Source organism: Odocoileus virginianus, chromosome 11 (genome assembly GCF_023699985.2).
Source record: "Odocoileus virginianus isolate 20LAN1187 ecotype Illinois chromosome 11, Ovbor_1.2, whole genome shotgun sequence".
NCBI classification, from domain to species: domain Eukaryota; kingdom Metazoa; phylum Chordata; class Mammalia; order Artiodactyla; family Cervidae; genus Odocoileus; species Odocoileus virginianus.
This window is the reverse complement of record NC_069684.1, coordinates 23,641,892-23,666,162: the sequence shown is the minus strand read 5'-3', so window position 1 is coordinate 23,666,162 and position 24,271 is coordinate 23,641,892. Positions and strand designations below refer to the sequence as shown.

Genomic DNA, 24,271 nt, shown 5'->3' with positions numbered 1-24,271 from the left:
AAATCCCCTGGAGGAGGGCATGGCAACCTTTTCCAGTATTCTTGCCTGGAGAATTCCATGGACTGAGGAGCCTGGTGGGTTACAGTCCAAAGGATCACAGAGTCAGACACGACTGAGCGACTAAACATGCAGGGTTGTAGACATTACACTTGTAAGGGAACATTTGGGGGGGAAGTTTTGTTTTTGACATGGTAGCATCTTAGAACCTTCAGAATTTGTAGTTATAGGCCCCTGACATTGCTTGTCTGGGCTATTGTAGCTGCTTCAGACTAACTGGCCTCTCTGGCTTCCACATTTTATCTTTTAATTGAAAGATAATCACTTTAAAGAATTTTGTTGGTTTCTGCCAAGCATCAACATAAGTCAGCCACAGGTATACATATGTCCCCTCCGTCTTGAACCCCCCTCTCATCTCCCTCTGCATCCCACCCCCCAGGGTGTTACAGAGTTTGAGTTCCCTGAGTCATATAGCAGATTCCCATTGGCTGCCTGTTTTACATATGGTAATGTAAGTTTCCATGTAGTTTATATCTTCTGGAGTTTCTTTTACTCACTACCACCAAAGTTTTCTGCCTGGAAAACCAACCTCATCTTACCACTCCTCACTTCAGAGAGCACTGCTGGCTCTCAGCTTGGCACTCATCCCCAGGTTTCACATCAGCATGCCATGTGTTTTCCTGACCTCGTCACATCTTGTCCCTTCTACCTGGGACTTGTAATGACTATCCTGAGAAAGTTACTCGATTTCCTTGAGTATGAGTTTTCTCATTATGAGATAAAGCTAATACCTACTAAACAAAAATGAAGAATTAATAAAGCTAAACATATCTATGAAGCACTGGCTAAATTATTTATCCAACCCTTTTGCAGTTATGAGGTCAAGCAAACCCCGGTCATCCTTTCATAACCAGAACTGACACCACCCCTTCTGGGAGCCCAGGCTGCTATTTACTCTAATTCTGGCGGTTCCTCCACTAGAGCACCACAGCCGTGTGGTTAGAGTTAAACCTTGGCTTCTCTATTTTATTACTAGTGTGATATCTGACATTACCTGTACCTCAGTTATCTCTTCAGTAAAATGAGGATTATATTGTCTATATAATAGGATTACTGTGAGGATGAAGTGGGATAATATATGTAAGAAACTTAGCAAATACTGTGCATCATTAGTATACAAAAAATGTTCATCATTACTACTGTGATCGATTTGAGTCCGTTTCTCCCATTGTGAGTTCCTCAAGGGTTTTTCTCTACGTTGCTCCTCTCTAGATGCTTTGGGCTGGTTCAAGGCCTAGCATAAAAGCTGGATCAAAGAAGTCACTCATTAAATATTTATTCAGTTAACATAGCCTATTCATTCAAGTTGAGGAATATTGGGCTTTAAATCCTCTCTGAAAATACTTGGGAAATAGAAAAACCCTCATGTGTCCCACTGAATAATACTCCAGGTTTCTTCCTATAGAAAAGTGGAGTATCTAAATTTCTTGGTCTGAATGCAGCTTTAAGAAGGATGTCCATCATATTGTATAGATCACAGGGATCATGTAGTATAAATTTGTGAATTTTCCACCTTTCAATACCTTTAAGACTTAGATAGACTAGATAAAAGGTCAGCTTTCTTCCCTGATGCTTAGGTTACCAAATGCTCTTCCTTATCTTTACCTATGCAGGTTTTCAGATTATTAGTCAATGATTTTAGAATTCTAAAAGTTTTTTCAAGTCTTATTTGCATAAACCTCTTAGTTGTCTGTGGTCAAAACAACTGTTGAAAGAACTGAGGCCAAGGTGTATATACCACAACCTTTTTATTTACATCATTACAGTAGTTTTTGTCATACATTGAAATGAATTAGCCATGGATTTACATGTATTCCCCATCCCAGTCCCCCCTCCCACCTCCCTCTCCACCCGATCCCTCTGGGTCTTCCCAGTGCACCAGGCCCGAGCACTTGTCTCATGCATCCAACCTGGGCTGGTGATCTGTTTCACCCTAGATAATATACATGTTTCAATGCTGTTCTCTTGAAACATCCCACCCTCGCCTTCTCCCAGAGTCCACAAGTCTGTTCTATACATCTGAGTCTCTTTTTCTGTTTTGCATATAGGGTTATCATTACCATCTTTCTAAAGACCATATATATGTGTTAGTATACTGTAATGGTCTTTATCTTTCTGGCTTACTTCGCTCTGTATAATGGACTCCAGTTTCATCCATCTCATTAGAACTGATTCAAATGAATTCTTTTTAATGGCTGAGTAATATTCCATGGTGTATATGTACCACAACTTCCTCATCCATTCGTCTGCTGATGGGCATCTGGGTTGCTTCCATGTCCTGGCTATTATAAACAGTGCTGCGATGAGCATTGGGGTGCACGTGTCTCTTTCAGATCTGGTTTCCTTGGTGTGTATGCCCAGAAGTGGGATTGCTGGGTCATATGGCAGTTCTATTTCCAGCTTTTTAAGAAATCTCCACACTGTTTTCCATAGTGGCTGTACTAATTTCCATTCCCACCAACAGTGTAAGAGGGTTCCCTTTTCTCCACACCCTCTCCAGCATTTATTGCTTGTAGACTTTTGGATAGCAGCCATCCTGACTGGCGTATAATGGTACCTCATTGTGGTTTTGATTTGCATTTCTCTGATAATGAGTGATGTTGAGCATCTTTTCATGTGTTTGTTAGCCATCTGTATGTCTTCCTTGGAGAAATGTCTGTTGAGTTCTTTGGCCCATTTTTTGATTGGGTCATTTATTTTTCTGGAGTTGAGCTGGAGGAGTTGCTTGTATATTTTTGAGATTAATCCTTTGTCTGTTGCTTCGTTTGCTATTATTTTCTCCCAATCTGAGGGCTGTCTTTTCACCTTGCTTATAGTTTCCTTTGTTGTGCAAAAGCTTTTAAGTTTCATTAGGTCCCATTTGTTTATTTTTGCTTTTATTTCTAAAATTCTGGGATGTGGGTCATAGAGGATCCTGCTGTGATTTATGTCGGAGAGTGTTTTGCCTATGTTCTCCTCTAGGAGTTTTATAGTTTCTGGTCTTACATTTAGATCTTTAATCCATTTTGAGTTTATTTTTGTGTATGGTGTTAGAAAGTGTTTTAGTTTCATTCTTTTACAGGTGGTTGACCAGTTTTCCCAGCACCACTTGTTAAAGAGGTTATCTTTTTTCCATTGTATATCCTTGCCTCCTTTGTCGAAGATAAGGTGACCATAGGTTCGTGGATTTATCTCTGGGCTTTCTCTTCTGTTCCATTGATCTATATTTCTGTCTTTGTGCCAGTACCATACTGTCTTGATGACTGTGGCTTTGTAGTAGAGTCTGAAGTCAGGCAGATTGATTCCTCCAGTTCCATTCTTCTTTCTCAGGATTACTTTGGCTATTCAAGGTTTTTTGTATTTCCATACAAATTGTGAAATTATTTGTTCTAGTTCTGTGAAAAATACCGTTGGTAGTTTGATAGGGATTGCATTGACTCTATAGATTGCTTTGGGTAGTATAGCCATTTTAACAATATTGATTCTTCCAATCCATGAACACGGTATATTTCTCCATCTGTTTGTGTCCTCTTTGATTTCTTTCATCAGTGTTTTATAGTTTTCTATGTATAGGTCTTTTGTTTCTTTAGGTAGATATACTCCTAAGTATTTTATTCTTTTTGTTGCAATGGTGAATGGTATCGTTTCCTTAATTTCTCTTTCTGTTTTCTCATTGTTAGTGTATAGGAATGCAAGAGATTTCTGTGTGTTAATTTTATATTCTGCAACTTTACTGTATTCGTTGATTAGCTCTAGTAATTTTCTGGTAGAGTCTTTAGGGTTTTCTATGTAGAGCATCATGTCATCTGCAAACAGAGAGAGTTTCACTTCTTCTTTTCCTATCTGGATTCCTTTTACTTCTTTTTCTGCCCTGATTGCTGTGGCCAACACTTCCAAAACTATGTTGAATAGTAGTGGTGAGAGTGGGCACCCTTGTCTTGTTCCTGATTTCAGGGGAAATGCTTTCAATTTTTCACCATTGAGGGTGATGCTTGCTGTGGGTTTGTCATATATAGCTTTTATTATGCACAACCTTTTTAAATAGGGTAGACATGGGACTTCCCTGATGGTTCATTGGTTAAGACACTGAGCTTCCACTGCAAGGGGTAGGTGCAGGTTTGATCCCTCATTGGGGAACTAAGATCCCACATGCTATGTGGCAAAAAATAAAAAATTAAATCGGGTAGATAGTCAAATTTAATAGAGTTTATAATCAAAAGACTGCTAATACAGATCCTAAATGACAGACTAGTCTATTCCTTCTTTATATAAGAAGTTATAGTCATGTTTTGTATTTTTTATGAAATTCTCTTTACATATTTCATAATTATTAATTATATTTTATTCTTCATGAATTGAAGTCAGGGAATATCAGCAATATAGCTGCATATTTATGCTTCACATAGATCAGTTATCTATTGCTGAATAACAAGTCATCCCCAAACTTACTGGCTTACAACAACAAAATTTTCCACATTTCTGTGAGTTGACTGGCTGGTTCTGCTGCTGTTATCTCTGGATTCATTCATGTGGTAGCATTCAGCTTGTGGGATAGCTCAGAGTAGGATCTCCCTATCCACATGGTTTTTCATCCTGGGCTGCTTCTCAGCTTTGTGGTCTCAAGATTTCTAGGAAGGCAAGACCCAGTGCATAAGCACCTTTCAAGCTTCTGTTTGTGTTACATTTGTCAGCATCACATTAACCAAAGCAAAGCACATGGAGAGGACTTCACAGGGAAGATGATGCCAGAAGACATAATTGATTGGAAGCCTGTCTTGTAATGATCTACTACACATACTTGGGACATATTTGTGTTTCAGTATAAAAACAAGCCAACCAACCCCCACATTAACTCGTTTCTGATGAGAGGACTGAGTTTGATGTGGAAAGGAGACTTCCTTTCCATTTAATGTATTTACTTTCATTTATTAGTACTTTTTATTTAATTATATCTATATCCTTTTGTGCAGTTTCTTTTACTATAGGCTGATATTGCTTCTTCAATTGAAAAAAAAAAACTTTTCTCATAAACCATTATCAGTTTGGGTTCCCTGATGGCAGAAGTAATAGTTGCTTATGAATTGTTAATGAAACTTGAGTAGAGATACTCTTATTACAAAGAAAATTCAGTCTGTGATATTAATTTTATTATATATGAGAAAGGTTCACAGGAAACAAAATTTTTCAGGTTTACTGTGACATAGCTACCAATAATTTATAGGGGATTTGAAATAAATATTCTGTTTTATTTTTAGGATATTTTAGTTTTATTTCAGTTGTACTATGTGTTATCTATCCAACATGTTGACCAAAAAGAATGGTTTAGATGACATAAGTCACTGGGAGGAGAGGAATGCATTTGCCAAAATGAATGTGAACACCTTCTTAAGACAATAGTACATAGGTGTATTGCAATCAAAGATTTAGAGACAAATATGAATCTCCTAAAATACCTACTTTTTTGGCCAAAGTAGAGCAGTAGCTCGCCCTTAAATTCATATACTCTGATGAGAAAGTTAAGGTTTACTATTGAAATTGGTTTTTCAAGATAAATGTCTCAGGTTATTTTTTCCCAGGGTAGGATGAGTTCACACTATTTTAAAGAAAGGACAGTCTGATTCTTTCTCTGACACAGAGCAATGAAGATGGTAGAACCAAATGAAAGTTTGCCACAAGACACCAGCCTAGCTATTCCATGCCTTGCCATGGCGGACTCTTTCTTTGGATCTAACGTATTTGTTTTAATTCATCTCAGGGTTTGGCTGTGGTCATCTGATCCCAACAGATGTAACTTTAAACTTCTAACATGGATGATGTAGTTAAACTCATCTTAATGTAAGTTTTTCATGGTGGGCCATGCATAGATTATCTCCAGGAGTAACTGAAAAAGAGTTTCCTACCTAGAGAGCAGGGTAAAAGTATGAAAGTGAGTGTAACATCACAAGATCCAAACTCTAATGACTTTGTTTTTGATGGATCCAGGATCTAGGGAGTAGGGAATGGACACCAGAGAAGAGACTGTGTAATATATTCCCAGTATTGGGAGGGAAATGCCATTGAAAAACAAAGGAAGACAAAAGAAAGTGGGGGAAAGATCTAGTACTTTCTCTTTTGAAAAATTACATCCCCTAGTAGAGTACAGAAGGTGTCCCCAAACTCCAGGGATCTAATGCCTGATGGTCTGAGATGGAGCTGATGGAATAAGGGTAGAAGTAAAGTGCACAGTAAATGTAATGCATTGGAATCATCCCGAAACCAGCTCCCTCCTCTGGCCCACCCTACCGGTCTGTGGAAAAATTGTCTTCCACGAAACCTGTCCCTGGGGACCAAAAGATTGGAAGCCAGAGTACAGCATTTATCAGGAAAACTGATGCAGAAAACAGATCTTGTCTTTACTGCCCAGAGATACTTGCTGCTGTGAAGAAGTGCGCAACTTAATCTTGCCTATTGGCTTATGTTCCCTACTGTTTTCTATTAACTGAGCCCAAAATCAGATCCAAAGACGTCCTCCCCAGAGAGTAGGTGGATGGATGGTGTGAACTAAGCGCTATGGGCTTGTGGCTCGAGGAGATGGCAGGCCTGTCTCGGGCTCTCCCTACCACTGTGTTGATAGTACCCTCGTGCTGGCACTGGGCGCCCGCGCAGCCTCCCTCGTGGCTGTCCCTGTGTGCTCCCGAGTCCTGCTGGAACATCAGCAGCCCAAGTCCCTTTCAACTGCTTGCTACTCCTACTTATTTCCCCCCCTCATTCTGTGTAACTTCCTTTTTTCCTTTGAAGGAACCGTTGATTAGCATTAACTTTGAAATGAGAGAAGCCATAACAATGATACCTTCCTTCCTTGGATGCTTGGCATGTTTATCATTTAATCATCACCTTAAATCATGAAGTGCTCTTACTGATCTGACTGTACAGATCAGAAAACAGGTGCAGAAAACTGGCCTGTGACAAAGGCCACTTGGTCAGTAAGTGACAGATCAGAAATTTGACTCCAGGCAGTCTGGTTCCACAGTCTGTGCTTGACTCTCTCTCTCGTATACTATGTTTTATATTAATCTTATACTACATAATTTTTGAAGGCAGTCATTTTAGAAGTTGTTTACTGTTGCCAGTATTTATTGGTCACCTACAGGATGTAAGACTCTTCTGACTTACTATGATTGCATTCAATTGCATCTATTCATTTTTTTGCTTAATACGTATTTTTAAATTTCTTGTGCACCTTCTGTGTCCCAGTCCTGCATTAGCCTTTCTATTCAGTAATAATCACAACAGACAAGACTTCTGTCCTGAAGCTCACAGGATAATGGAAGGGGTGGAACAACCCAAAAACAAAGTATAGTCAGTCGAGTGCTGTAATAAAGATTTCAAAAGGAAAGAGAAGTTTGTTACAAGAGAGAAAATAGTAAGAAGATAGTTTAGACTAAGGAATGCAGATCAAGGAAAACTTGTGACATATTCAGCTGAAGCTGTAAAAGATTAACAGCGCTAACCAGATGTAGAGGAGTAGTAAAGTGTGCTATAGAAGGTCTTTTGTTTCCGGCCAAAGAGTGAACTAGATCTCAGTATAAACTCTTCTGATACAGAACATCTAAAACTTCTGGATAAAATAGTTGAAGTATATTTTTTAATGTGCAGCTGAGTGGGAAAATAAGGAAGAATTTTAGGAGCTAGAAATTCTGTGTAAACCTGAATTCTGAGATACGAGTAAATTCTAAACCTATATTTTGTTCTTTGGGCCTTTGCTGATCCTTGGTGGTCTAGATTTAGACTTTAGCAGGCCTTGTGCAGAAGACAAAGTCAGACCAAGACTTCTGAGTCATGGTTGAGTCAGAGGGAAAAGCCCATCCCCTTACACCTCTTCTTCAGAGGGAGATGGTTGGGAGAATCACCCATCTTGCCCTTGGTACTTGAGCGAGTGAGAGTCACACACATCAATCACATTCTTCTGTGTGAAAAGATATTTCATGGTAAAAGGAAAATGAATTTCATTCTTAAAACACAAGCAAACCAAAAAAAACCAATAACCATTTTCTGGGCAGAGGAAAGGCTGTATGGGAAGGCCCTTATGGAAAAAGGCACTTCACCTTTTCAGGGAACTAAAAAGCTGGTGTAGACTGAGCAAAATAAGTGCTGACAAATGAGGTTGTTAATGAAACCTGGGACCAGATCCTTGTTGTCCTCAAAGGCTTTGGCTCGGATTTTGGATTTTATCCTAAGTATAATGCAAATCTTTTGCAGAGTTTTCAATTGATTATCTGATTTATGTAAGAAAGAATAGATTGGAGAAAATATAAAAATAAAGAACTCTTCTAAAGGCAAAAACAGAGAAAAACCACAGTAATAATAGAGGTGAGAAGTGGATTTGACTTGGATTAGGAACAATTGGAAGACATTGATGGGTTCAGGATGTATTTTGAAAGTAAACCTGCTGATGAATTGGATGGTGATTTGAGAGTGAGTAGAATATGAAAGGCTATCCCCAAGCATCTGTCTTGAATAACTGGTTGTCCAAAGGTCTTTTTCTGAGTTGATTAAGTCAGAAGGAGATAGGAAAAGGGAAGATCCTAAGTTTGGCTTTAGAAATGTTGAGTTTTAGAAATGCTAAGTTTGACAAGTAAATGCAAGTGGAGACAGTACCACTATTCGATATACTAAAACTTTGTTATGTCCTGTTGGCTAAGTCGTGTTCGACTCTTTGCAACCCTGTGGACTGCAGCACACCAGGCTCCTCTGTCCTCTACTATCTCCCCGAGTTTGCTCAAACTCTCGTCATTGAGTCGGTGATGCTGTCTAACCATCTCATCCTCTACCGCCCTGTTCTCCAAGATACTTAAAATATGTTTATATAGTTGAACTCATATTCGAATAAGCCATCCCTGGAATGAAAGAACTGAATATATTTGCATATGAAGTATAATATTCTGGGAAAGACACTGTCAGAAATTGACTGATTGTTCGCCAAACCTGTTCTCTTTTCTTCCTGCTGATACAGCTTGAACTGCATTTCCCAGCCTCCTGTGCAATTGCATGTAGTCATCTGAATGGGTCTGGGCAGAGGAAAGAGAGTACAAGTGATGTACATTTTTATGTTTCTTTCTGGCTGTTTGGGAAAAAAAAAAAAAACCTCCCATATAGCTTCTGTGCTGTCTGCACTTTTGCCAACCGACACACTCAAAGTGCCTTTGGAAACCACATATTGAAGATGATAGAATCTTCCTGAATGATGACATAGTTCAGAAAACCCCCGATCATACTCTCCTGCTTACTGAACTCTACATGAACAAAAAATACACTGCTTTTATTTTAAATTACCAAGATTCTGTAATTTAACTAGTTCAGCCACTAGATTCCCTGGTGGCCCCAACAACAAAGAATCCACCTGTAGTGCAGGAGACCTGGGTTAGATCCCTGGTTTGGGAAGATCCCCTGGAGGAGGGCATGGCAACCCACTCCAGTATTCTTGCCTGGAGAATTTCATGAACAGCAGAGCCTGGCGGGCTACAGTCCATGCGGTCACAAGAGTCGGACACAACTGAGCAACCAAGCACCGCATCGTGTTAAAAGATACTGATTTTCTTTCAAGGTGGCATCAAGGACCTGATTTCTTGCCCATTCTTTTTTTTTCCTCTCGTTTTTCTTCTGTGTATATTTGATGTCATATGTAACTAGGCAGTTTGAAGGTTAGGATGTTAGAAGGTTTATATAGGAAGTGAGGGAATTTGAGAAGCTTGAGGTATGAGAGAGAGCTGAAGGTTATAAATGCCTCCTGTTCTCCATATAAGATAATTATCACTCTTCCTCTGTCCAGCCAAGTAATTCATTTCAAAGATTTACGCTCCTGTAGCCACTTTGTCCCACCCACTAATAGCACCCTCTTTGCAAAACAGTTGATAAAGATCATGATCACCTCTGCTTTACCTTATTTGATATTCACAGAATTAGATTCACACACTTGGATGCAAGAAAGTCATAAATTAAAACTGAGAAACATCTTTTCTTCCTTTATACCTCTGATAATAGATGCCACAGGATCTCTCGTGGTAAACACTTCGGGGAGAGATGCAAAATGTATCAGAATGTGTGTACATGCCTCATAGGACATGCTGAAATCAGAATACACCCCTCTGAATCTTTGGCTGTTGGATTAACCTGATAGATGTTCTCTTATATCATTTTCTCATAGTTTATCTATCAGTCTATTAGCCTTGCTGGACCTTCATGACTCCTTCCCTCTAGGGAAGTAAAAATCACTCAGTCATGTCCCACTCTTTGTGACCCCATGGACTATACAGCCCATGGAATTCTCCAGGCCAGAATACTGGAATGGGTAGCCTTTCCCTTTCCCAGGGGATCTTCCCAGCCCAGGGATCGAACCCACGTCTCCTGCATTGCAGATGGATTCTTTACCATCTGAGCCCCGAGGGAAGCGCCCCCACCACCCACCCAGGGAAGGTAGGAGGTAAATCCAGTTCCATATTCTGATCACCCAGCATAATACCTGGTGTAGTGTAAGTGCTTAGTAACTCCTTGGTTAAAAACCAAATGAAACTTTGCTAGTTAGCAAACATTGTAAATCAACTGTACTCCAGTAAAAAATAATTAAAAAAAAAAGAAATAAAAAAGTTAAAAAACAAAAACCAAATGTTGCAATTTTAGCAGTTCTGTCTATATTTTGGACACAATTTGTATGTGCATTATTTATAAAAATCTGGAAGTAGAAACAAGCAAATGTCCATCAACTGATGAATATAGAAAAAAAAATTGTAGAATATCTACACAACATAATTCATGTCCATAATAATAAAAAAACACCTAATGAATGGTTTGTATCTGGCTGATATAAAAAGTATTCCTAGTGGTGTGCATTATATGGTTTATTCACTGTAGAGAGTTTCCTTTTAACCACATCAGTAATGTACCTTTAAGATACAGGTCACTATCTGGCCATAGAAGGTATTTTTATGAAAAACATTATGATAATTTTTTTTGTATAAGGAAGTTATCAAAATTTATATTCTCTTTGTTTATGAATATATCTTCAATTTATTTAAAAAAAAGCCAGATTATATATGATTGACAGATTTTATAGTTTTCTAAGAATCAAGCAAATTGCACAGATAGGGACAGATTGGGCACATGCCCCTACAGGAGCTTTAAGGAATACATTATGACTCTGTTGGTAATTGCCTCCTCTTCAGTTCTAGTGGCATATGGCTGGGCTTGGGCAAACAGATGTTTGTACCCAGTCAGGCACTTACTGTGTCAGCTCAGGTGTTAAGCCAGGCTGAAGTTTACAGCTGTGCCCTGCTTGAAATTCTAAAGCCTTATTAGTTTATTCTCTGAGTCTGGTGTACCTCTCATCTAGAATATGGCATTGTTGACTTCTGGAATCATTTTCTTTCCCAGTCTATGAGCTGATGATAAAACCTGTTCTTGCAGGGATTGTAAGCAAAGCGAAATTCAGTCCTGAATTGTCATAAGTGAAATGAAAAGCTTTCATTTATGTGGTATTAGATGACAGAAATGTGATTATAAGTAAGCCCTGGTTTCTTTTAGGCACACTGGCGCTGAGCTATAGTGGTTTCTTTATAGAAGTCAGGACGTTGATCACCTTGGTTCCTTGGCCTACTAGGAGTAGGTAGTATTTGATATAACCCTTTCCCAGGAATTTCTAGCTGGCCAGACTAAATTCTCATGCCTTTGATGTTACAGTATATGGACTCTTATCTTGGTAGTGATTACGGTTAGATATAAAGGAAAATCTCAAATTCTATAAAATAATCATTTCTTTATGACTTCCAAGAAGCATTTTGGTTATCAGAACTGAGGAAAGCTTACTGCAATAGGCAGGCCAAAGCTAGGAGTATCTGTATACCCACAGTCCTTGTCTTAAGGACTCCTCCTGAAGACGTCAGCTCTAGGCATTGCATGTAGGTGGCCATGCTCTGTATTGCTAGACCTTACCACCTACATTTGACTTAAAGCAATCAGAAAAAATAAATACTAAAACAGGCTGTGTGGAGGCTGATCCATTAGAAGACCTAGCACCAGTGCGCTTCCTTACTGATGATGGTGACCTAGTAGGCTGATCAGATCCTCTCCCAGAAAAGTGTATATTTGAGGCAGAGAGATTTATTTGATAGGAACAGAAGTCAAATACTTAACTAGAACAAAGGTGGACAGAGATGATATGAGTCAGTAAGAAGCCATGAGTAAGCAGGAGTGATGAATAACTGAAAGCTAAGTCATGAAACTTTTTTTTTTTAATTGTATGTGGGGGAGATACAGAGATTTTACTTAACATCTGTAGGCAAAGAGCATGATCAGTAGGTTATTGTTGCCGAAGACACAAGGACCTAACCAAATGCTTACACATTTGCCTAAGCCTGGGCAACTTGAAATCTGTGTTCCTGTGCTTCTCATGAGGCCTGCTTAAGCAGCTTTCCATGACTTACTAAGAGGCCTAGCCATGTGGCATGCTTTTATTCCTTATTTTCCCATGAAACGTTACAGTAGTATTCCCGCTCATACTCCTCTTTTACACACACACACACACACACACATATGTATACACACATACACTATATACAGCCACACACAGTTACTTGGGATAGCTGATTGAGTCTCTGTTCCTTGTAGCCAAAGGGTCCTAAATGACACACCTGCTCTACAGGCTCAGCTTTTATTACCTTGGCTCCGCAGCCAAGGCGAGGACTGAAGAACAATAGCAGTTTTATGCCCACCTGGAGAGGGCACAGACTTTGAACAGGAAAAGGCAACCCTGATGTGATACAGGGAGGGACCAGAGCAAGGTAGGTAATGTTAATGACCTGAAACATGGCTTTAGAGGTGACTGTGTGGAAATGTACGTTAGCAAAAAAGTGTAAGAATATTATTTCTTCTTTTCTCCCTACTAAAGTATGAGTTTCTGAAGCATTCATGGCAGTGTGCCTCTCTAATGCCTAGAAGAGGGCCTTGCACATAGTAGGTGAAACACTAAATTGAGCACATGATGGCCCAGCTATTGATATGTCTTAAAGTTTAGCATCTGCTTTGAATTGACTGGTAAAAAAATATATACTTTCAGGCAGACTAAACTAAGCTGAAGAGAGAAATGTAAGTTAGAAGTGAGAGTAGAATTTCCAGCAGCTTCTGGGAGAGGTAGAGATAGTGTAGAATAGCCTAGAAACCTTGGGGGGAATTTCAAAGAGCTGGATCAGAAACTATCTTTCCCACTCACAAGGCTTAGGAGTGGAACATACTGTTGTCAGGAACACCTGGACAACACAGGACAGCAAAGCCTTTCACCAGAGAAAGTGATGTAGAGCACGGATCGCGGAGGAGAACTGGCAAAAACAAATTCTGGATTCTAGTTTTTCAATGACAGAATATCAGGGCATCAGTGCACTAGGAGGACAAAAAGAAGAAATATGAACCTCATCTTCCAGGAAAGGAGGAGGTATACACAACCCCAAACCACAATATGGGATAAAGAACAAATACACACAGTTGAAGAAAGATACCTGCAGCTGCCAATCTCAGAAGAAACTGAAAGAACTCTCTGAGGGACAAACCCAGAAATGCCCAGTTACTAAGGGGACAGGGTGTGTGGATGGCAGCAGGAGCGTCCTTTGCCCTGGCTGGGCATGAAGAAGAAGTTGGGTAATGGCCTCAGTGAAGAAGCGCCCAGGCAAGGCTGATGAGAGAAACAAAAGTTTCCTGGGAAAACACGAACAAAAAAGTAGGATCACATCTTCAATGTAAGGTGTGTGAGATTTAGGGGAGAGAGCTTTAAATGAGGCAAAGAGGGTGACTCATGACAGCAGCATACTACTGTCATCCATGAAACAGAAAGAGGAAGTGGGAAATACGAAGAGAAATATGTGATATGGTAGGAGACTTTAATTCACTCCTCTTGGTTAGTGAGACCAGGTGGCAAAAAAAAACAAGAAAATGAAAACCCAAATAAAGGTAATAAATGATCTAACTCTGTAATTAATATGTCACTTTGTGTCCTAAAAGCTAAGAACAGACCTTTTATACTGCTGAATAAAAGCAAAATACACTGTAAAGAAAATATCAATGAGTTCCAAAAGGTAAAATGAATACATATAGCATTCTCTCATCACACTGTAATAAAACTAGAAATTAAGAACATAATTAGAAATAGTTAAAATTTTTTATTTAAACAACTCTTGGATCATAAGGAAATCAAACAGATTATAGAAAATCTAGGAGGAAAAGCACTATATGTCAGGACTTATAGAACAGCTAAAAGTAGAATTCCGAAGCACCTATCTTAATGAAGAAAGAAAATAGCTGAATTAAATCTCTAACTCAAAAAGTTAGAGAAATAATCAATAAAACAAACATTAAAAATCAGAAAGTCAGAATAATGATAGAAGTTAATGAATTAGAAGAATAAAATTAATTAGAATAATAAATAAAAGTGCTGGTTCTTTTTTAAAAAATTAATTAAATAGATAAATCTTTAACCTAATAAAATTGAAATGTGGGTGGGGAAGAGAACATAGAATGAGAAATAATAATGGGGAAAGGATAGAAACTAGAAAGAATAAGATAATTATAAGAAAAGAATAAGAGAATTATAAGAAAATATTTTGCTCAGTCCTGCACAAATTAACTTGAGAACCTGGAAGGCATGAATGCTTTTCTAGTAAAACAGAAATAATCAATACTAATCTCAGATCATTAGTCAGGTCATTAATCATCAGAAAATCTAAACTGACTATTTATCACAGAATAACCCCACCCCCACTCCCCAACTCTCTCAGGAAGAGCTTGAGTGAGGCCCAGGTGATGTAGCAGGGGACTGCTAATAACTTTTCAGGACCACATCAGACCAGAGTTCCCAGATATGTGCTTTAGCAAACATGGAGATTTCTCACAGGAGACCTGGGAAACTAGTAAAAAGTTGTGGTTCTTGGGGATCAGAACTGGGCCTAGGGGACAGTATGAGAAGGATGTCTTGCTTCTTGTGTACTTTTATTATTTTATACCATTTGGAAATGTTTCTTACTCAAGTGTGAGGAATTTAGAATACCTTTGTTTCACATTTGGACAAGTTCACAACACCCTTTGGCTTTTTTTTTTTATTTGCCTTAATTTTTTTGCTAGACAGAATTTCTTTCTTTTTTAAAAAAATATTTATTTATTTATTTGGTTGCACTGGGTCTTAGTTGAGGCATGTGGGATCTAGTTCCCTGACCAGGGATTGGACCTGGGCCCCCCTGTATTGGGACCCCAGAGTTTTAGCCACTGGACTACCAGGGAAGTCCTAGACAGAATTTCTTTTTTTTTTTTTTTCCCATTTATTTTTATTAGTTGGAGGCTAATTACTTTACATCATTACAGTAGTTTTTGTCATACATTGAAATGAATTAGCCATGGATTTACATGTATTCCCCATCCCAGTCCCCCCTCCCACCTCCCTCTCCACCCGATCCCTCTGGGTCTTCCCAGTGCACCAGGCCCGAGCACTTGTCTCATGTATCCAGCCTGGGCTGGTGATCTGTTTCACCCTAGATAATATACGAAGGCGAGGGTGGGATGTTTCAAGAGAACAGCATTGAAACATGTATAGACAGAATTTCTTAAATGCTCTTCAAAGATGTCCCAGCCAAATTCCTGGAATCTGAGGATGTGATGAGATGTGGCTTCTCTGATAAGATTATATGTCACAGTTGACCAGAAAATAGGGATATTTTCCTGAATTATCTGAGTGGGCCTGATCTTATCATAAGAGCCTCAGATGCAGAGAACTTTCTTTGGCTGATGGCAGAAGGGAAGTCAGAGAGGGAGGAAGTATGAGATGGACTCCATACACAACTGCTGCTTTGAAGATGGAGAGGACCATGGGAGAAGGGAGGCAGGCAGTTTTGAAGAGCTGAGCGCAGCCCCCAGCTGACGGCTGGCAGGGAAATAAACCTTATCCATACAGCCTCGTCCATAGTTCCACAAGGAACTGTGTTCTGTCAACAACCTGCAAGAGCTTGGAGGCGGATTCTTGCCCAGAGCTCCCAGATGAGAGGCCAGCCCAGTAGGAATCTTGATTTTAGCCTGATGAGAGACCCCAGGCAAAGCCCAGCAGAACCCACCCAGACTGCTGACCATCAGAGCTGTGAGACAATAGATGGAAGCTACGTTCAGCTGCTAAGTCTGTGGTCATTTGTTATACAGTAATAGAAAACAAGTAGAGTAAAATTGCATTTTAAAACCTCCATACAGGAATCTGCAAAGATGGTACAGATGAGCCTGTTTGCAGGGCAGGAATAGAGACACAGACGTGGAGAAGAGACATGGAGACATGGGGGCGGGGAGCAGGAGAGGGTGGAACGAGCTGAGAGAGCGGCACTGACGTGGACACACTCCTGGGTGTACAATGCATAGTGGGAAGCTCCTGGAGGGAGCACAGCTCGGCTCTGTGCTCCGGGATGACCTAGCGGGGTGGGGTAGGGGAGTGGGACGGAGGTTCCAGAGGGAGGGGATGTATGTATACATATAGCTGATTCGTGGTGTTGTACAGCCGGAACCAACACAACGTTGTAAAGCAATTGTACTCTAATTAAAAAAAATTAAAAATACAGCCTCCATACCTGTGGGGCTTTATGAGGACTTAGAGGTGGGAACATCTTTCCTCCTGTCTGGATGTGGCGGGATCGGGCAGATCAGCCTCAGAGCCCCCAGCACAGAGACCACATGCAGAGTCGGGCTGCATGACTCCTGTGAGGTGCCATAAGTAAAACATACTCTGCTGTATTTTCATTATTTTCTTTAATTGTGTTGAAGTCCAATTTTCTTATTACTCTTTTTCGTCAGGGACTCAGTGTATAGGATGATAATTTTATTATCTTAATGAAGAGAACAAAATTTTTATAGCTGTCTTGTTCCTCTCTCCCCCTATTTGGATTATAGACTTGAAAGCAATTTGGGGGGCATTTCCATTTTAAATAGTCTTTTCTGTTTTCAGTGAAGAAATTGGAATTTTTTTCTTTGGATACTTTAGGAAGTTAACTCCTACCTTTCTAAAAACTCTTTGTTTATGTGGCCTGGGTTTTAAATTTGTCACTGGAGCAACTTCTAATCATGAAAGTGCAGTCCAATGACATTGTAATGCTTTTTTGACCAGTTTTTCTAGTCTTACTTGAGTTGCTCCGTGCATGCTGTGCGCCGTCACTAAGTCATGTCCGACTCTTTGTGACCCCGTGGACTGTAGCCAGCGAGGCTCCTCTGTCCGTGGGACTTTCCAGGCAAGAATACTGGAGTGGGTTGCCGTTTCCTTCTCCAGGGGATCTTCCCAGCTCATGGATCAAACCTGTGTCTCCTGCTTTGCAGGCAGATTCTTCACTGCTGCGCCACCCAGTTTTGTTCTAATGGCAATTTTACCTGAGACTGAATAAAAATTGTTTACCTTTTAAATTGCCAGACACTAGAAGTTAGCTTTCATTTTATTATTTGAGTTTAGTGGTGTGGGAATCAGATATCTTATTTTTATTTAATTCATTGGACTTTCATAAACTTTTGCCTTGAAATGTCAACTCTGAGAACCGCAGAAGAGAAGAATATCTGTTCAAGTCTCCAAAGAGCTTAGGAAGATTCTAGATTGCTTTTGTGGTCTCCATCACTTCAGATTCTGAGTAGAAAATACAGTCACAAGCAAGTCAGTGTCAACAGCCCAGCATGATCAACAGATTCAATAACACATAGAATGTCTAATTCTGAGTCTTGATGTCATTTCTTTTTGGTCAGTTACGTTGTTCAATTTTTCTTTCCTGGCCCATTTCAGGGGCTTGTCAGTAGTGTGCTGAGGTCAGAAAATGCTTCTGTCTTGAATATAACATCTCTGGGCAATGTGTTATAAAAATATTTATCTATAATAAATGTGAAACCCAGGAGGAAAAATTTAAACAACTGACTTTAATGACTGTACAGGGTGTGCCTAGCAGACAGAACAAACAGTTTCTATTTTGCTTTAATAATGAAATTTCTTTAAGGAAGGTATTGGTCATTTTTAGCAGAAATGTGTTGTTTTTCATAAGGGAATGAAGTGAAATATTTTTGTTTTCTCTTGAGATGTTTCTAAAAGGAAGAGAACTATATTATTGTTGATTCTGTAATAGATGGAAGCTTTCAGAGCAGCCACACTAATTATATTAGTGCTCAGTGCCAAAACATATAAAATAACCCTCACTGATTGGTGTCTGAATTATGAAAAGGTAAAAACTTGAATAATAGAAGAACAGCAGGCTCCTCCGTCCATGGGATTTTCCAGGCAAGAGTATACTGGACTGGGTTGCCATTTCCTTCTCCAATTTGAAAGAAAGCAGAGTGCTTTTCTTGAAGTCCAGTAATCTTTTTATCTAATCAAACTACTTTATCTTCTTTATAAACCATACTTTACAGTTAATGATTTAAAAGAAATTCACCCTAGTGGAAAATCTCATTTCAGAATTGTGCATAATTTAGGGGGTCCACACTCCCAGGTCTCAACTCAAAGGCTGGCTTTGCTCCAAAGTCCAAGCCTGGCTCTGGTAGACTGTTTTCAAAGACTCTTGATGATCTCTGCTAAATGTTCATTTAGGAATGGTACAGATCACCCTAAAATCCTGGTTGACTCGCTCCTGAGGTTGGGGTTTTCCTCTGGCATTTTACTTTCCAAATAATGCTTCTGCTAGGCTAAATATAAAAATTTAGTTTGCCATCTGAACCCTCCACCTAATAATATGTGTCAGAGGCATGCTGATAGGTGATGAATTTGCTAGCCCCCAAAGAGAAAGAAACGTGTGGTAATGAGGCTTTGAGAAGTATTGTAAGCTGCACATGGTAAATTTAGCATCTGCACATCATAGTTTGCCTTCAGTAATTTGGACCTCCTCAGCTTTGGGGCAATATTGCATGTAAGTGGTATATGATAAGCTTATTTAACAGAGTTCCATCAAGTAAATATAAAAATCTCAATTTTGTTATGGTGATAATATTGACCTTACATTTTTGTTTTTATTTTTTGTTCAGTGGTTTCAGGAATGAATTGCTTGGTAGGAAATCAAGTAATACACTTTCCAACTTGATATTACATATATATTGAGGCTAAAGAGTATTGTACAGAGGAGTGCCCTTATTCATAAAACATTAGGGGTAGAGAGGGTGGAGCCTTTCCATGTTTTAATAGCAAAGACCTCTCATTGTAAAAAGTGAGAGTATCCCTTTAGAAACCATATAAATTACTGAAGGGAAATATGACCAAGAATATGTTTTGGTTAAATAGATGCCAGATGCCCATTTCACTGGATGATTACTATTCTTAATATTTTTCCATTAGCTAGTTTCAGCTCAAGAAACAGATTAGACCCTTAATGGCCTAAGCAACCAGGAAATGCACAATATATTTATGGATTTCACAAGTGAATTTGAAATAAAACTTGTATATTAAAACTTCTGATTGTAGTACTCAATGTAAATTTTTTAAATGCTTTTAAAAATATTCTCTCTTCAGTTCAGTTGCTCAGTTGTGTCTGACTCTTTGCAACCCCATGAACCACAGCATGCCAGGCCTCCCTGTCCATCACCAACTGCCGGAGTCTACCCAAACCCATGTCCATTGAGTCAGTGATGCCATCCAACCATCTCATCCTCTGTCGTCCCCTTCTCCTCCTGCCCTCAATCTTTCCCAGCTTCAGGGTCTTTACAAATGAGTTGGCTCTTCGAATCAGGTGGCCAAAGTATTGGAGTTTCAGCTTCAACATCAGTCCTTCCAATGAACACCCAGGACTGATCTCCTTTAGGATGGACTGGTTGGATCTCCTTGCAGTCCAAGGGACTCTCAAGAGTCTTCTCTAATACCACAGTTCAAAAGCATCAATTCTTTGGTGCTCAGCTTTCTTTATAGTCCAACTCTCACATCCATACATGACTACTGGAAAAACCATAGCCTTGACTTGACTAGCCTTTGTGGACAAAGTAATGTCTCTGCTTTTTAATATGCTGTCTAGATTGGTCATAACTTTGCTTCCAAGGTGTAAACATCTTTTAATTTCTTGGCTGCAGTCACTATCTGCAGTGATTTGAAGCCAAAAAAATAAAGTCAATCACTGTTTCCACTGTTTCTCCATCTATTTGCCATGAAGTGATGGGACCGGATGCCGTGATACTAGTTTTCTGAATGTTGAGCTTTAAGCCAACTTTTTCAGTCTCCTCTTTCACTTTCAAGAGGCTCTTTAATTTAGTTCTTCACTTTCTGCCATAAGGGTGGTATCATCTGCATATCTGAGGTTATTGCTATTTCTCCTGGCAATCTTGATTCCAGCTTATGCTTCCTCCAGCCCAGCATTTCTCATGATGTACTCTGCATATATGTTAAACAAGCAGGGTGACAATATACAGCCTTGGCGTACTCCTTTTCTTATTCTCTCTTATCCCAACCCTTTTAAAAGTCTCATATTCTCAGTAAAGAGAAGTTACCTAAAATCATATTTTGAGAAAAGCCTGAGTTTATATTAAGTGCTGGGAGTCAATTCCCGCTGAGCCTAAATCCTGTGTTTTAGTAGTAGAAACTACTGGTCCATTTCTGGTCTAGTGTTGGAAATCTGTAGCAGTCTGACAGGGCAGCAACCATGGGCCATTCTGTTGGCTCTGTTCAGGCCTAGAGCTACTCCAGTCCAAAAGGCACTGGAGGAAGCTTATCTTCACCTTATTTAGCCCTTAGAGTTTAGCTGTGCTCTGTGAAAGACTGGGAGTGAATGTATCCTGTACATAGAACAAAGGCAAGACAGGCTTTGGCTTCCATTAGGGCTCAGGCGGTAAAAGCGTCTGCCTGTAATGTGGGAGATCTGGGTTCGGTCCCTGGGTCCAGAAGACCCCCTGGAGAAGGAAATGGCAACACACTCCAGTACTCTTGCCTGGGAAATCCCATGGACGGAGGAGCCTAGTAGGCTACAGTCCATGGGGTCGCGAAGAGTTGGACATGATTGAGCGACTTCACTTTCACTTTCACTTTTCAGAGCCCTTGCTTAACAGTCAGGAGGGCTGATTCCCACCTTAACTTCACCACTGAATAGCTTTATTGGGGGCCTTTGACATAAGCATTTGAGTTAGAGGAGCCCAGAGTCCCAGTACAGCTCTTACACCATACGAGTCTAAATTCCACCTGTGATTTCATAGATTCTTGAAGTGAGCATTCTACTCCCCTTCAAGAGGCATTGTTTCCTGCACCTGGTAAAGAAAGACACAGGCTCTTGAGATTGAGTGAAAAGAAAGGCTCAAATCAAAGACATTTTAAACAAAATGAGATTGAAAGGTATTTGTTTATTTTTTATGGGAAATGAGGGATTAATCCATGGATTTTCATTGTGTATAGAAGTTTCTTTCATTGTCTTTCTACAGTATTTTAATAGCCTGAATTCCTTGAGTTTTTCTTTATGGTACCCCAGATGTTTAACACTGTCTTCTATATGTAGGAAAAACAATAACTATGTGTTCTCTTGAATTCCACTAAAGTACCACTTAATAAAGTAAAGTGTAAACTGCCTTTTAGTATTTGCATAATTTTAAGTCAGTTTTTCATGATTGATTGATGCTTATGTAGTGAACCATTTTTATTTGTTTGTACTAACAAAAGTATAGCTTTCATTAAATGGACAGTTCAAATGAAAAGATAATTCGTGTTATTGAAATTGAGCAGGAGACTGTGGGGCTTCTGGCCACGGAAGCCTTTCTCTGTCCCTCGTTTCTTCTTTGTAAGGTATAGACTCCAGCTTCCATGACCTTCCCTGAGTCCCAAAGGGAAGATTCAAATAGTTGCTAATCAGAGAAGGGAGGGAATGAAGACACAAAGGAGGTGACCACCTGAGGCCAGATCAAAGAAGCCAGAGAAGCTCATCAGGAGAGGTTAGATTAAAGGAGTGCAGGCCCTGCACATACCCTGATACTTATTAGCAACTCTGCCCTTGAATCATTACTATAAAACTCCTCAGGAAAACCTCCCCTTTGGGACATGCAGTTTTAGAGGCATGAGCCTGCTGTGTCCCCCTTTGCCTGGCAAAGCAGTAAATCTGTTCTTGTCTACTTCACCCAAAACACTGTCTCCAAGATTCGATTTGGCACCGGTGCACAGAGGCCAAGTTTTCGGCATCCCTCTTAATTTTAAAATATTATATAGCCCTATTCTCTTGAAACATCCCACCCTCGCCTTCTCTCAGAGTCCACAAGTCTGTTCTATACATCTGAGTCTCTTTTTCTGTTTTGCATATAGGGTTATCGTTACCATCTTTCTAAATTCCATATATATGTGTTAGTATACTGTAATGGTCTTTATCTTTCTGGCTTACTTCGCTCTGTATAATGGGCTCCAGTTTCATCCATCTCATTAGAACTGATTCAAATGAATTCTTTTTAATGGCTGAGTAATATTCCATGGTGTATATGTACCACAGCTTCCTCATCCATTCGTCTGCGGATGGGCATCTAATGGTTGCTTCCATGTCCTGGCTATTATAAACAGTGCTGCGATGAACATTGGGGTGCACGTGTCTCTTTCAGATCTGGTTTCCTCGGTGTGTATGCCCAGAAGTGGGATTGCTGGGTCATATGGCAGTTCTATTTCCAGCTTTTAAAGAGATCTCCACACTGATTTCCATAGTGGCTGTACTAGTTTGCATTCCCACCAACAGTGTAAGAGGGTTCCCTTTTCTCCACATCCTCTCCAGCATTTATTGCTTGTAGACTTTTGGATAGCAGCCATCCTGACTGGCGTGTAATGGTACCTCATTGTGGTTTTGATTTGCATTTCTCTGATAATGAGTGATGTTGAGCATCTTTTCATGTGTTTGTTAGCCATCTGTATGTCTTCTTTGGAGAAATGTCTGTTTCGTTCTTTGGCCCATTTTTTGATTGGGTCATTTATTTTTCTGGAGTTGAGCTGGAGGAGTTGCTTGTATATTTTTGAGATTAATCCTTTGTGTGTTGCTTCGTTTGCTATTATTTTCTCCCAATCTGAGGGCTGTCTTTTCACCTTGCTTATAGTTTCCTTTGTTGTGCAAAAGCTTTTAAGTTTCATTAGGTCCCATTTGTTTATTTTTGCTTTTATTTCTGAAATTCTGGGATGTGGGTCATAGAGGATCCTGCTGTGATTTATGTCGGAGAGTGTTTTGCCTATGTTCTCCTCTAGGAGTTTGATAGTTTCTGGTCTTACATTTAGATCTTTAATCCATTTTGAGTTTATTTTTGTGTATGGTGTTAGAAAGTGTTCTAGTTTCATTCTTTTACAGGTGGTTGACCAGTTTTCCCAGCACCACTTGTTAAAGAGGTTGTCTTTTTTCCATTGTATATCCTTGCCTCCTTTGTCAAAGATAAGGTGACCATAGGTTCGTGGATTTATCTCTGGGCTTTCTATTCTGTTCCATTGATCTATATTTCTGTCTTTGTGCCAGTACCATACTGTCTTGATGACTGTGGCTTTGTAGTAGAGTCTGAAGTCAGGCAGATTGATTCCTCCAGTTCCATTCTTCTTTCTCAGGATTACTTTGGCTATTCGAGGTTTTTTGTATTTCCATACAAATTGTGAAATTATTTGTTCTAGTTATGTGAAAAATACCCTTGGTAATTTGATAGGGATTGCATTGAATCTATAGATTGCTTTGGGTAGTATAGACATTTTGACAATACTGATTCTTCCAATCCATGAACACGGTATATTTCTCCATCTGTTTGTGTCCTCTTTGATTTCTTTCATCAGTGTTTTATAGTTTTCTATGTATAGGTCTTTTGTTTCTTTAGGTAGATATACTCCTAAGTATTTTATTCTTTTTGTTGCAATGGTGAATGGTATTGTTTCCTTAATTTCTCTTTCTGTTTTCTCATTGTTAGTGTATAGGAATGCAAGAGATTTCTGTGTGTTAATTTTATATTCTGCAACTTTTACTGTATTCGTTGATCAGCTCTAGTAATTTTCTGGTAGAGTCTTTAGGGTTTTCTATGTAGAGGATCATGTCATCTGCAAACAGAGAGAGTTTCACTTCTTCTTTTCCTATCTGGATTCCTTTTACTTCTTTTTCTGCCCTGATTGCTGTGGCCAACACTTCCAAAACTATGTTGAATAGTAGTGGTGAGAGTGGGCACCCTTGTCTTGTTCCTGATTTCAGGGGAAATGCTTTCAATTTTTCACCATTGAGGGTGATGCTTCCTGTGGGTTTGTCATATATAGCTTTTATGATGTTGAGGT

General features: G+C 39.5%; 1 protein-coding gene across 5 annotated transcripts in view; it reads left to right on the top strand.

Annotated features, from left to right (window-relative positions):
• RABGAP1L (RAB GTPase activating protein 1 like) overlaps positions 1-24,271 on the top strand; it is a 677,279-nt gene that overhangs the window by 545,014 nt on the left and 107,994 nt on the right. The window contains exon 1 of one of the 5 annotated variants that reach the window (XM_070474049.1): positions 21,244-21,349. The exons of the other annotated variants lie outside the window; for them this stretch is intronic. The gene's annotated coding sequence lies outside the window, so the exon portion shown is untranslated. Of the gene's footprint in view, positions 1-21,243; positions 21,350-24,271 lie in introns of those variants that run through there. 5 annotated transcript variants of the gene reach the window in all.